The sequence below is a fragment of the Aplysia californica genome, unplaced genomic scaffold, assembly GCF_000002075.1.
Source record: "Aplysia californica isolate F4 #8 unplaced genomic scaffold, AplCal3.0 scaffold00685, whole genome shotgun sequence".
NCBI lineage: Eukaryota > Metazoa > Mollusca > Gastropoda > Aplysiida > Aplysiidae > Aplysia > Aplysia californica.
In genome coordinates, this window is record NW_004797955.1 from 320687 (window position 1) to 328233 (window position 7547).

The window sequence follows — 7547 nt, forward strand, 5'->3', positions numbered from 1 at the left end:
AAGGGAGGGTCCCACGTTTGTGTTCTGGGTCGAGTGAGTTCGAAATAAAGGGCTAAAGTTTAACTAAATGTAATGAGGTTTGTGACGTGTTTCTCTCTGTTGTCGTTCCAGGGTTGAAAAGGACTGTACTTACCACTGGTTTCAATATCACCATGGAAACACAGCCACGCCGAGACGCCAGCAAAGATCTCTCCGACATTTCGCTATCTAGCAGCGCAAGCGGTCTCGTGTGCTCTCTCAAGGCTACAGTCTGGCAAGATCAGTTATCCCCCCTGCCTCCCTTGCGTACAGTTTCTCCAGGCGGTTAGGGTACCGTTGATGAAGCCCTTTAGATTTTCAGCAGAATGTGAAAGACGTTTCAGCATAACACCACAATGAAACACACACACCAACAACACTTTCACACTCACACACACTCACACACACACACACACACACATACACACACACACACACACACACACACACACACACACACACACACACACAGTCCCTTTCAGTCCCTGAACCTTCCTGATATTATTCTCCACGTAGAGAGTTTTGCGGATCTGACTTGACGTTGAAATGTGTCCATACGTTTGTGGCTAGACCACCACGTGTATCCTCTCAATGTCGGTCCGACTCCATCTTCAGTGTGACAGATGTGATATCAAATCAGAGTGATAAGACAGACGAACAACCCTTTGTAATTTTCTTTTTTTTTCCTTAAAAAATACCTTATTGTTTTCGTTTTGTTCACGTACAAGTAAAGAATTGTGTACATAATTGGTATTGACAACCTCTCACACAAACATACACCCCCATACGTTTTGATGATTTTTTTTTTCTCTAACTTTTATTGCTATTATTATTATCTATTTATTTGTCTTTTTTGGTCTTGGAAATTACGTGCAATAAAATTTAGATCTTTTGCAGTCATGCGTACAGATTTGCTGGGTTAAATCGTTTTGTCTCGACAATGTTTGGAAGTGACCCATTCTTCAACTACAATTTTTGCTTGTAGAAATAAAAAAGAAAAGCAAATATAATCGACCTCTGCGGCTTGGCTTCCTTCATCCGATATATATATATTATACAGTCTGAGCCTCCGTCCACTGAAGCAGGGTTCGAACATCAAACCACAGCCAGTCAGTCACGCCCTCTACTCCGTCTTTAGTAAACACCAACAAAGTCAGAGTGAGGGAATACCATCGCAGTGTACAGTGAAGTTTTACCATCAAGCCAAAGAAAGCGAACTATAATCATACTACTACTTCTAACAACGTGAAGACAGATCTAACGAAGCCAAGCCGTAGTTCCGATTTTCCCTGCTTTCTGGGACACACCAATATCTCAAAAGGAGAATTTCAGAAGAAACGGTTTTTAATTGGAGTCAAGTCTTAGCGTGCTGCAAAAAGTGATATTATACAATATGATCAGTTTCTATTATTCTAGCATCAGTTATTTATTTTCATATCCGTTCTGTTTTGAGTCTTTCTACTCCCTGTGCAAACCGTCCGGCAGTGGTAGAGCTAAGCGGATTTAGAGAATAAAAACAATTTTGTGTTACAAGGAAACCACAAGCTTTTTGGTGTTTGTCACAGTTTGTGCCATTGTATGTGTGTGTATGTGTGTGTGTGTGTGTGTGTGTGTGTGTGTGTGTGTGGCTGTGTTTGGTTGTGTTTGTATTATCGTGTCTGTGTAACTGTCTCTTACTTCGTTCTTACATAATCACTTTCTTTCTTTCGTTTTTTTCTCTGTCTATCTATTTATCTATCTATCTATATAATGCTGATGCTGCAAATGATGATGATGGTCTAATTGGACTTTGCCATTCATGAGAATGGAAATGCGCGCACACACACACCCATGCGCACACACACACGCACACAAAAACGACACACACACCCACCATACACACACAAACCGAGCAGAGCTATACACACATTTGGGCAATTTCTCATCATATATATATATATCAAATCGGATGTGTCGCATAATAATCAATACACTTGCTGCATTGAAAAGGACCGTAAAACTAAACCACACGACAGCACCATATTGTCAAAATCGGCTCATCCTCAGCCAAGCGAGATCCTGTTGAGGTTATTGAGTCACAATACTGCGGCGGTGTCCTGTTCTGAGATGTACAAAAACATTGACCTAATTACGTCACTTTTTCCCCCACATTGTATCATCATACAGTGTAAAGCACATAGAGCTTGCTTTTGAGTGAGGACATGCGCTATACAAATGCTATTTATTCTTCTTATTATCATTCACAACCAGAACAACACCGGCGTTTGTGCGGTAGTGGTTAGACACTTTGTTATCCCAAGCTGGAGACCTCAGTTCGCTTCCAGAGTGGGGAAGATTTTTTCTATTGAGTACCTCAGTCTTTCTGCCCGGATGCTGTATCCCTCTCAGCCGAGGTTCTCGTTGCTCTCACATGTAGGGTCGGTGGCCCGCCTCCTAAAGGATCTCAGTTGTGAACATGTGTGTGAGTAAAATCCAATCTACATTGTGAAACAATAACAACAACAAAAAACCCCCCAACACAAAACAAAAAAGCAAAAAACCAAAAACAAAACGCAATTACCAAATGTGATACTTAGCTCTCAGCAGTAAAACAACTAAAAGAACTGTACTATTTTTGGACATTTTGGGCTGATAATAAAGGGAAATTTCAAAGAGGGTCAAAAAGTCAAATTATGGTTTGAACATTTAACCAGAATGCTCTAGAAACAACTAGCGGCTAGAGCTTACAACACCAGAGAATCCGGCTTTAAATCGAGAGAAAGACCAAGAAAGAACCTTATTGGCTGGGCTTAAAAGGATCCAGGAACAACATAACACACCTATCACAGAGGCTACACACCTAGCACAGGACTGAAACCTGCACCTCCCCTCCACATCCTAAAGATACCAGAGGAAGGAAAAAGTCAAAGTAATAAAGGGAAAATATAATAATAATAATAACAATAAATAACATTTGTATAGCACATGTCCCCGCTCAACAGCAGGCTCTATGCACTTTACACTATATTATTACCCCAGCAGACCATAGAACACTCCGAAACATTCTCAGCTTCCCGGGAAGCATACAGTGCAAGCAGCTGATTAAGCGCTCAAACACTAACAAACTGACAAGATCTTTCGCTGTCTATAGCCGTTACCCATTCCCACCTGGGTGAAGTGAGGAAAATTCGTGTAAAATGCCTTTCCCAAGGACACAACGTCGGGCCCCTGACGGGATTCGAACCTTCGACCTTACGGTTGCGAGTCCGAGAGCCTAACCACTAGGCCACCGACGCAACCTCTTATTTTTTTTATCCTCAATTTTCTCAAAGATACACAGACAGACTCTGACATCGTCGATATGTTATCTGTATCTTGTGCTGAAATCAGGCGCTCGTCAAAATAGTGAAATCAAAGAAACCAGCATTTTCTAGCCATGGGGCAAGATTTTTTTAAAATTATTTTTTTTCGCTCAGCACCTTTTATAATCATACTTAAAAACACAATTGTGTGTGGATTTTATGGATGTAAATTTTTAGCTTCCAAGGACTCTCAAACTAGATAAAAGACAAGTTCATTTTCACTCCGAAATCAGATGACCCTCACCTCTTTCAATTACAAATATCTCGCTTTCTATTTAAGGTAGATAGATATTTTCTTTCATCGAAAGCAAGGCAAAATTATACGAATGCAAATATACAGCTTTAAAATTATAAATACTTATTCAAATATATACAAGCTTTAAAATTATAAATACCAATTCAAATATATACAAGCTTTAAAATCCTACCAATAACTCCACATGCCCCAAAAACAAGCGCCTGATTCCACCACGTCCTGACACTTAAATAATATCTTGTCGTGTTTTGGTTTTTATAACACTGAAACCACTCATAAAACAAAAACACTTTCAAGATTTCAAGACTGCTAATTAAGTCATTTATTTCCATATCAAACTGTGAAAGTCAAAAGTGTGCTGATCAGCCATCAATATGGTTCATGTGAATAATTAAAGTAAGACCAGCGCATGCGTAGACGAGAACATGTAAATATGAAGTCACCATCTCACCACTGTAGACAGGAGATCAGCACAAGGAGGCGACACATAAAGGTACACATTATAGAAAGTGATGGAATACGTAGATCTATATTATGAGGAAACCTCAGTCGTCACCAAATCTCCTCACCACCTACATACAACATACGAGTTGTGCTGGTAAACTCACCAGGAGGACATTATGAAACTTTTGAATGTTCGATGAAAATGTGGCAAACTCTTCATTGTCAAAACTGGTCTAATTGGCCAGGCATTGCATTTATTTTTTCTATCTCTCTTTTAAAAGCCAAAAATCATCTAATTACTGTCTAGGTTTATTTCTATCTCTCTTTCAGAGGCCAAAATTAATCTGATTCTAAATTCTATCTATTTTTCTATCTCTCTTTTTCACCACCTGCAGATACATTGGTCATTGTTAGACTTTGATGGGCAAACTATTACTATTAATATTTCTATTTACGACTGATGGTCAATCCATTTTTGGGCCTGGATCAAAACATTTCAACACTGTAAGTACTGGAATAGAAGGCGTGACGTCACGCATGATAATACTATGATGGACGTAGTGACTTCAATTATATTAAAAATAATTAATGACAAGTGTCCAGAATTTTTTATTCTGACGTTATTTTGCTTCACCATCGAGAGCGCCTCAGTTTGGAATCAAATGAAAATCCACACACGATTATAGCCAGACTGTTGCTTTGCCCTGTTGTGCGGTCAAAAATTTGTGGCGCAAATTATCCTCAACTATCTCTTTAACGGATGAATCATTGTCACCCATATATTTGCACAGCAGTTTGCATCAATTAAAAATTTGTCTTAACTTAATCATATTTTTCCATAACATTTGAGGCTAGATTAAAAAACTTTTCTTCTTAAATTTATATAAAATACTTGAAATCTCTGTCACACAGAAAATGGAATTGTTCACAGCACTTCCCGCTTCTCACACACATTTTGTATACGCATATGGCCTACGTCACAGCTCATCAATGACAATGTTTACTTGCAAAATCTGTACAAGAAATTAATTTTATTTTGAACACTATTTTGGTCCCCTGGTTCTCAAAACAAGCGTTCAATAAACACAATGTCTCGATTAGAAAAAATGACGGACTTGCTTTTAAAAGCAATATTGCCCCAGCTGTAAACCTTTTAAAATCTCTAGAAACCACCTACTGGCATTTTTATCAGTATTAATTAAAGGGGTTTTATAGAACACTATGTACAAGTGTTTGAAAAAAATATGAATCAGTTAACTAAGACAAATTGATAATAAATACGTCACTGTGCGAAAGTTGGAGAATCTATGTGCGATAGTTAAGGAGATATTTGACAAAAAGTTGTGCCACGCACCGATTTTTGACTGCACTATCAATTTGCGCAGCCATTGTGCGCACCAGTGCTGGAAAAGTTTTCTGGAGAGCAAAGAGTGGCAGCCATGACAGTGTCTGGTCTAGGAATATATCATGAGTTAAGTCTATGGTTGGCTGTGATCCTGATAGTGAAGGTGGGGACGACAGTGAGGCAGGGATAAATGGTTTCGATGGGAAAAAATAGCAGATTAAAATGATGATGATGATGATGATGATGATGATGATGATGATGGTGATGGTGATGATATTGTTGATGATGATGATGACGATCTTTGTGCTGGCAAGGAGGATGAGGGATAGGGGTGGAGAGGGACGGGTATCATAGAGGAGATAGAGGTGTTGAGGGGAAAGTAACAGAGACAAGGGCGTTGAAGATACATGTACAACGTTGGTACCTGAAACCAAACAAAGAAGAAAAGGGACAGACATATTGACAATAAGAGACAATAAGAGACAATAAGAGACAATCAGAGACAATCATAGACAATCAGAGAAAATTAGAGACAATCAGAGACAATCAGAATGATAATGGCAGTTTTGGCTATGATCATGCACAGTTATATATATATAATAACATACCATAGTGACTATAAAAGGAGGCAACACAATATGTGAAATATGTACAATAAGATTTCGATTGCACAGTTTTTATATATATATATAATGCACAACATTTCCTTATCAGAGGCACGCATAATGTGGTTTATGGTCATTCGCAGACACACACTTGTTCTTTTACTCATTCATCTAATAAATGTAATGTTCTCGCCTCTCTCTAAGACATCGCCGTCAAGTTTCTCACACACTGTGTATGACACACGATGCTTCTCTCAGATGCTCTCAAGATTTTCACACATAAAGCAAGACAAAGGCGAATAATGAACAAGATTTTTTCAAAAGAATATACAATATCATAATAATATTATAATGCAAATACATTTGAAAAAACAGTCAGACTGGCGTTCTGTGGCATATATAAATACTGCATTGTGTTTGAAGCATGAGCGCATCGACTGCATATGCCAAAGGACATTTTATATGATAATAATTAATATAACACAGCATGGCAGTCGGATTGTGATCAAATTGTCCGTATAAAAAGTTGAGACGCGGTATTTACGTAGCTATGTCATTAACATACTTTGACTGAAACAGATTGCGCACAAAATAAAAATGCATGACTTTTTAATGATTAATGACAATCTATATTACTTTCGATTCATTGATGTAAAAAATATCCTACAGAGACAAAAGGTATCAAAAGAACATTCTAACGATGAAATAGACGACAGAATGCTACAGCAGACGCTCTGGAAATAGATGAGAAAACCAACAATTTGTGCAGGAATACGCTGACATCAAATGATGAAATGGTACAAATACTAGATACAAATACTAGACGAATTATCAGCTGGACCATAGTCTACATAAAGTGGAAAACCGGTGTCAAGATAGAAAATATACTGTCAGGTTTAGAACTGACGCGGTGGACTAGATGGCAAGCATAACAATGGCTATTGTTTAAATTATTATATTCATAATTATGCACGACAAAGAGAATGGACTAAAATATCAACAAAAAACATTCCGTTTCGACCGTGTTATAGGCTTGGTTACTACTACTAAAGGCTTCAGATTGTACGCATGAAGGTTTTGGGAAGTGTGACATTCTGTCTAAAGCATAACCATCATGACTATTGCTTAGAATCACCTTGAGATAAAAAAAACATAGTATCCGACTCTATGAAATGCTTTTGTTTTTACATTAATTAAAAACCCATGGAACATTTTTTTGCTTCTGCCCGCTGGAACTCAGTGGTGTACCTGACCGAAAAAATCTTTATCTCAACATAAAGTGACATAATACAAGTTAACAAACAAAGTATTTTATCGTACATGGCGGTTTTATCAACAAAAAAAACTTGGCCATCTTTAGCTCCACAGGCGGGTATGGGGCGTTTTGGAAGGTATTCTCAATATTAAGACTTAAACTGACTAAAATGACTTTAGTTTTGAGGTAGCAATTTCAATATTTTGCTCAGACGGTGGTCTGAAAGGCTTACTTATTTTTTTACTTTAGATCAACCGCCAACCAATCCTTAACCTAACCACCC

General features: G+C 38.0%; 1 protein-coding gene across 1 annotated transcript in view; it reads left to right on the forward strand.

Moving 5' to 3' along the window:
- The window catches only part of LOC101846311 (troponin T), a gene marked incomplete in the record, with an annotated part of 37979 nt that extends 36417 nt beyond the window's left edge, over positions 1-1562 (forward strand). Inside the window, 1 exon segment of the mRNA XM_035972416.1 lies at positions 112-1562.
- Between the last annotated feature and the right edge of the window lie 5985 nt (positions 1563-7547).